This window comes from Macrobrachium nipponense, chromosome 22 (genome assembly GCF_015104395.2).
Source record: "Macrobrachium nipponense isolate FS-2020 chromosome 22, ASM1510439v2, whole genome shotgun sequence".
Taxonomy (NCBI): Eukaryota; Metazoa; Arthropoda; class Malacostraca; order Decapoda; family Palaemonidae; genus Macrobrachium; species Macrobrachium nipponense.
The window spans coordinates 24,238,370-24,245,869 of NC_087213.1; the positions used below are offsets into that span (position 1 = coordinate 24,238,370).

At 37.5% G+C, this 7,500-nt stretch overlaps 1 long non-coding RNA gene across 3 annotated transcripts in view; it reads left to right on the forward strand.

Moving 5' to 3' along the window:
• LOC135198357 (uncharacterized) overlaps positions 1-7,500 on the forward strand; it is a 307,497-nt gene that overhangs the window by 105,227 nt on the left and 194,770 nt on the right. The window contains exon 2 of one of the 3 annotated variants that reach the window (XR_010310765.1): positions 3,372-3,439. The exons of the other annotated variants lie outside the window; for them this stretch is intronic. This is a non-coding gene — a long non-coding RNA (uncharacterized LOC135198357). The remainder of the gene's footprint in view (positions 1-3,371; positions 3,440-7,500) is intronic. 3 annotated transcript variants of the gene reach the window in all.

A 7,500-nucleotide genomic window follows, 5' to 3' on the forward strand; every position in this document is an offset into this window, starting at 1 on the left:
GTTTATCTTTTTGGTCTTTTGTTCAGATTTTTTCGATTTTATTTTATTTTTTTTCTCATGGTTGTGAGAAACCACGGCTAATGAAACTTCCCGTAGCATTAAAGTCATGTGGAACAGAATATCCTGGACAGGGATTCAGAATTCTATAAATCTACATTAAGGACTGTTTTATGTTGAGTCAAAATGACAGGTTTCTTAATCCAGATCAGTTCATTAATTACTAGCGACAGCACACATCTGGTTTTCCCTTTATGCAGATTAACTTATTCCCGAGAGTTCTTTACCGAGTTACTTCTGTTAAACGGCATCTAATGGGATATCTGAAAAGTAGGTTGTTGTTTTTAGTGATGGTTTGAACAAGAAAAATGAAATTACTTGTCGAAAAGATGTGAGTGGAAGCAGAAAAATGGAGGAAGTCGAATAATAGAGGAATGTTTTTTTAAATGGCGTCTAATATATGAACCAATTCTCTGTTTCGCCATCATATACAATGTTATTACAGCAAATCTGACGAAACAGATTTTCACATTCGTAACAAATGCGCTTAGAAGAGAGTTTAGCATTGGCGCAGTTCCTTGATGGTCGGGTAGTTAGGAGAAAACTTGCATTTTCCCCAAATAATTACAATTTTCCTTTGAAAGAGATTATAAGTCTTTTCTTTTTATTTACTAACTAATTCATCATCTAACAACCCTTTCTGAGATACTTTTTTTTCACGCATAATTTATTTCATTCTGCCCAATTACCCTTTCCTGCATTTTGTCCATTTGATTTTCCTCTTTCCCTGTGATCCCTTCCCAGTGTCCCGCATTTTCATGTTTCTATTTATTCAGGTCATAAATTATTTGTGTTCCTTTCATCGCCAATGAACTGAACGCTTTGTTTGTATTGACAGTGGACGTAAATGTATTCTCTTTGCAAGATTAATTGCGAATACATTAGTTTTTTTGCTGTGTCATATGACGAGAGCCTATTTCTCTCTCTCTCTCTCTCTCTCTCTCTCTCTCTCTCTCTCTCTCTCTCTCTCTCTCTCTCAAGGCACTCTTATCAATACTGCAGAATTCATTATTATTCATGTATTCGTCTGTTCTAGTATATCTCTTTTACTCCATCTGCCCAACTCTTTCTGTGTCTGCCTAATCTCCTTCCTGCTAATACATCTTAAATGATACTTTTTTTTTATCTTACTGTCTTCTATCCTGCCCACATAACCAAACAGTCTGGAGACACTCTCCTCTGTCTTTTCAGCTACACGACATTTTTCTCTCTTTACTATACCAACCCGTAATTCCAACATCTTTTATTTATATTCATATTCTGCAACTTCAGTTGAGTTGGCTCAACCACCTTGTCATAAATTTCAACGCTGTCCTCCATTAACTGTATATCTCCCTTCCAGATCCGCAAATGCCCTGCTACATTCCAACTTTGTATTCCATTAACTCTATATCTCGCTTCCCTGTCTTCTGAGCAGCAGCTTTCATGTATTCCGGAACCGACGTCGTCTCTCAACACTGCATCATTAATTACTGTTACTTTTAAAAGAACTAATATCTTACATTCTTTTTTCATTCTTGTTAACATTTACTGTCCCAAATTCCTTATCACCCCCTAAAATTCTGATGGCCCCCTGTGGTGATATGTAATTCTTATGTATTCACGTGGAAGAAGTCTAAAAGGCCATTAACTTGATTTAAACATTCTCGAATTGCCCCCATTAAAAGTCAAATTAACACCCGTGTGGGGAGTACACCATAGTTTGGGAACCAATAATCTAATCCATAGTCCAGCTGCATTGTCTCTGAATTTTCCCAACTTACAAGAACTTTCTAAAACTTTTCACTACACTTTACAGTTTTTATTCACTATCACCAATCAACACTATATCAGCCTATAGTGTTTTGGTCTTCTGTTATCAGTTACCGTTACGAGTCGACCTCTTATTTCATTCCATCATCCTGGTTAAATATTGATTGCCCAACTTTCTGTTTTCCATGTACCATCGTGCCCATACTCATGTTTGCATTTCCTTTCAGCTTTCTGTTTGTAAATAATGTTTTAGCCTTTTTACTGAACTTTCTAGCTTCCTTTTGTCCATTTACCATCGTGCCCATACTTATGTTTGCAGTTTCTTTCAGCTTTCTCTGTCTGTAAATAATTTTTTAACCCTTTTACTAGACTTTCCAGTTTTTATTCTCTATTTTCAGTCTTACAACTTAGTGTCATCTGTGACTTCTTCAGTTGCTTTATCCATAGGACTGTTAATCATCACGAAGACAAAAGGTAACCCAATCTCATGTCCATGATCACACCAGACTATTCACCCTTTAATGTTTTCTTGATAAATACATTTTAGCACTCTCTGCTACGTATTGCATCTCCGTCACTTGCACCAAACATTTTAGGTTCACGTACAAAACAAACAGTTCTTTCATTTTACTCGTAAATTTTCCCACATGGCTGTTTCTTTGCAAATAATTGATAAACACCGTCCCTCCTGCTTGTGTAAACCCGCATTGCTCTCCCCTAATCAGTGTTTCGCTTACTTTTCTTACCTTGTCAGTGGAATTCTTACCACACGCCTTTGTGGTATGTAAATTAATGGTATTCCTCTTCAGTTCATAACTCACACAGATACACGCATACACACACGCATATATAATGTATATATATATATATATATATATATATATATATATATATATATATATATATATATATATATATCATACCTTACCGATATGGACAGTGATCATATGCCTCCATAATTCATAGTTTTTATTACCTTTCTGTTTATTCAAAGGGAGAAATTCCCCCGCTCACGCACAGCTGCAAACCCACTCACCAAACACACACATTATATATATATATATATATATATATATATATATATATAAAGTATGTCTGTGTGTATTCACCCTGTTTCTGGCTGCATGTTCGCGCGTGAGCGAACAAGCGTTATATGAATTAGGATACCATATGCCTTATGGCGAACGTTGACCTCTACTGACCGTGCTTCCTTGATTATTTAGCCACCGGCGCTTAAAAGTACTCTCCCCATAACTCGATATTACTTACTACTGTGATAAAATGCCTCGGCGAGAAGCCAAAAGCCACTGGGAGTGCGTATTTCTCATCGGTATACAAACGGATTTGCGTTCTACTTTTAGTTGATAGTATTCAGTCAAGTCAACAAACAGAATCTCGCTATGCTTTTGCTTGACTGGGGATTTTAGCTTCAGCTTTGATTCGTAGAGAAGTAAGATTGATAGACTACAAGAGAGCGTATATTTTGTTTACCTAATTTTCTCTACTTGATATACTAACTACAATCATTGTTCGCCTTTCCCACTGAATTTATTTCGTTGCAGAATAGATGGCCATTGTTGTCGAAGTGACATCTTTATTGCAAAAGCCATGCTGTAAAACTTATTGCTACGTGAGTAGTTTAACATACACCGATTCTCGTTTTCATGTGAAAGGAAATGTAGCAGTGTTGGATACTTTTGTTTATATAGTTAATAAGTCGATTCATGAAGTAGCTTAGCTGATGGTTGTAACTTCGATTGTATTTGTTTAGGTGAATATTTTTTTTATCTCTTCTGTATGCATGACCCATTAGAGTCGTATTATATAAAATGGATTCTCATTTTTATTCTCGAATGATCAACCACTTACGTAGTTTTCTACTTCAATGCTTCATTTTCATTCTACCTGTGGGGTTAATTAACTTCGCACGCGGTACCTCACTTAAAGACGAAATATTTGACGGAAATGTTTGCAAACCGCATTATAATTCATACCAGAAATAATAAAGTTGGTGGGGGAGGAAATATAGTGGAAAGATCTCATCAAATTATGGAGGCAAACGATGCAATATAAGTCAGAATGTAAAAGAGAGCGGGTATTATTAGTATAACTGTAATAAAACCTGTTTCTGTGAGAGGAAGAGCGTGTGTGTTTGTGAGTGCGTTTGTGTTCAAACTGTAGCAGATTCACGTCAACCGTGCATCTGATGCCTAGGCCAGTTCCTTACGACGCTCCTGATAGGCTGTTGATAAGCCAATTACAGGGCTGGAAACTCTCAGTCTCTCTCGAGAGTTCACATAGGTAAGATGTATGTTCCACCTCTCCTGAGATATGCTTTTGAAAGACGTATCCCTCAGGAGAGGTGGAACGTACATTCAACAGCTAATCAAGAGCGTCGTAAAGGACAGGCCTAGACATCAGATGCACGTTGATGTGACTCTACTATAGTTATAACTTTCCTAACGCCTAGGGGAGCAGTGTTATATGAATAAGATAGTTCGTAGAGTAATTTGATCAAAGATCGCAAACACACTTGTTCGATAGTAAAATATAAACATATTATAGGTTTTCTTGATTGACATGTGAAAAGCTAGCTTTTGATCTCCTATTCAAGCTTAAATAATTATACTTGAATCATATGCAGCACGTACCTGCCGCCCTTTGATATCATATTACAAGATTTATATAAATTTCTAAAATAGATTAAATTGCAATAGAACTTTTAATATGACTCAATAACCAGCAGATCTCTTGCCTTTGTTCACAAAGACTTCACTTGTATGTCGAGAAAGTTTGGTAAGCTCCTGATCTTGATGTTCTTTTTCAACTGGCGTTATATTTTACTTTTACAGCTTTGAGAATTTCCAGAGACATTAGCCAAATAATGTATATATTGAATGGTGAGTTCCTTCTCCTACCCTCATCTGCTTTGTAGTTTCTACATTTAGCAAATATATATATTATATATATATATATATATATATAATATATATATATATATGTGTGTGTGTGTGTGTGTGTGTGTGTGTGTGTGTGTAAGAAAATCGCGAAAATATGGAACACGATGAATATATAAATAAAGACAAAATCAAAGGAGGAAAGTGAAACAATGGAGAACCACTGCGAGGCCTTTAGACTTCTCGTCCTTTGCTAAGAAAAGGTACTCTCCATTATTTCACTTTCCTTCGTGGGATTTTGTTTTAAATATTATATATTTAAATATATAATATATTAATATATATATATTAATATTTATAGGCGGGACCCTATTCCAGTCAACTCTGAGTGTTAGTAATAGATTCCAATCATTCAATTCAATTTTCCTGTTCTTGCGGGAGATTGGAGTCCTTCGGTGTCTTCCGTAATGGATGGTCAAATTTTACGACTTCACAATTCCGATAATCTCTTATCCTCGGTCATTATTATATTGGATCTTCTATCATCCCCACTGATTCTCCTCTCTCCTCTTTTATTTTGCTTTCTCAGCAGTTCCATTACTTCCTTTGTTTGTTGCTTTTTCCTTTGTTCTTTCTTCATTCATTGCTCGTTGCATTTCGTTTCGTCGTTTTGCGTATCGTGTGAGTTAACGACTCTCTCTCTCTCTCTCTCTCTCTCTTTGCTCATTGCATTTCGTCGTTTTGTGTATCGTGAAATTTAACCTCTCTCTCTCTCTCTCTCTCTCTCTCTCTCTTTGCTCGTTGGATTTCGTCGTTTGTGTATCGTGAAATTTAACGTCTCTCTCTCTCTTTCTTTGCTCATTGCATTTCGTCGTTTTGCGTATCGTGTAAGTTAACGTGTTTCTCTCTCTCTCTCTCTCTCTCTTTGCTCATTGCATTTCGTCGTTTTGTTTATCGTGAAATTTAACGTCTCTCTCTCTCTCTCTCTCTCTCTCTCTCTCTCTCTCTTTGCTCGTTGCATTTCGTCGTTTGTGTATCGTTGAAATTTAATCGTCTCTCTCTCTCTCTCTCTCTCTCTCTCTCTCTCTCTCTCTCTCTCTCTTTGCTCATTGCATTTCGTCGTTTTGCGTATCGTGTAAGTTAATGTGTTTCTCTCTCTCTCTCTCTCTCTCTCCTCTCTCTCTCTCTCTCTTTGCTTATTGCATTTCGTCGTTTTGTGTATCGTGAATTTAACCTCTTCTATCTCTCTCTACTCTCTCTCTCTCTTCTCTCTCTCTCTCTCTCTCTCTCTCTCTTTTTTTTTTTTGCTCGTTGCATTTCGTCGTTTTGTGTGTCGTGTAAGTTAACGTGTCTCTCTCTCTCTCTCTCTCTCTCTCTCTCTCCTCTCTCTCTCTTTGTAAAGCCATCCATCCGTTGCTTAAAAGTGTGAGGATTAAATTTCAATGCAGTTATTAGAAAATGTAACATGCTCCACTTCCTCGTGAATATTGCTGGGGTCATGTGAATCTGAATCTTATCTTCATATCATTTATCCACATTTGTTAGTTGATTTAGTCAGATTTCTGCTATTTTTCTTATCATTGTTACTGTTGTTTTTATCATTGTTACTGACGGAAGCAGCAGTAAAATTTTATAAAACTATGTAAAAGCTTTCGAACCCTACCCCGAAGATGAACCCAGGGTAGGGTTCGAAAGCTTTTATAAACGTTCTACTTCTGTGGACCTTAAAGAACATTACTTGTGCCCTCGTAATTGAGATTGCAACCCAATTGTTACTGTTATCATCAGTCTTGTCATATACTTATCATGACATCCTCATTTTCACTTTCGGTATTAGGATGGATATTTTTGGTATCATATTGTAAAATTTGAAGGGGTAACTTACATGAACTTGCATATGTTGGAGAATTAAGCCTAAAAGGAAATAGATCATGAATTAGATACGATGTCTCAGCTCTGGCTTTGTTTCCTTTCGAGAGCACGAGGTTATCCTCCATTAAATCGGCAGACACAGCATGGTATTTTTTTGGTCAACCCTGGCGATTTACAGTGATGCCTACTAATAAAAAAATTGCACCAACAGACTTTATACGATAGTTCCGGCTTCGGTCTCTTTCCAGAGTTGAAGATTGTCTTATTAGCTTAGTGGAACCAACCAGCAGGTTCTGTCATCTAACAATAACTATGACTACTCCTCCTGCTATGAGATGATCTAGTAAAGAAACCATCACGAATTACTTGTCGACATCCCGGGCTCTTCTCAGGGACTAAACCATTAGCCTGGTTGCGAAGGAAAGGCATACCTTCCCACTTCCTAAAACATCACACTGTCGAGGAGGGTGGCCACATTAGCTCAACGCATGCAATGGCTTGTACCACTTTCTGATAGTCAAGTTTTCCCTGCCACTGACCACCTGGGTTCAATGAGCCCTCGACCTGCGGAACGCACCGAAGGGTGACATATTCATGGGATGAAGTCGAGTCACTTACCTTGACACTGACAAGAAACCCTAGAAGCTTTAAATGGCAAGGAAATATGGGCTTTGCTAGTTGACAGCTAACATTCTGGACGCCCCAACCCCTCAACATAGCATGAACATCTGAAGAGGGCCTGTGCGCTGCTGCGGGACTCAACATCCCACCCACATCATCTGCAAAACTATTGATAACCAAGACCAGGATCATAATTACGGGGCTCAAATGAAGAGTGTGAAAATATGCTCTTAAAAAAGTCAGTCTTCTGCATTTACTGCCACAAGTTCTGGAACGCGGGGATGGCATCCTCCCATACAGA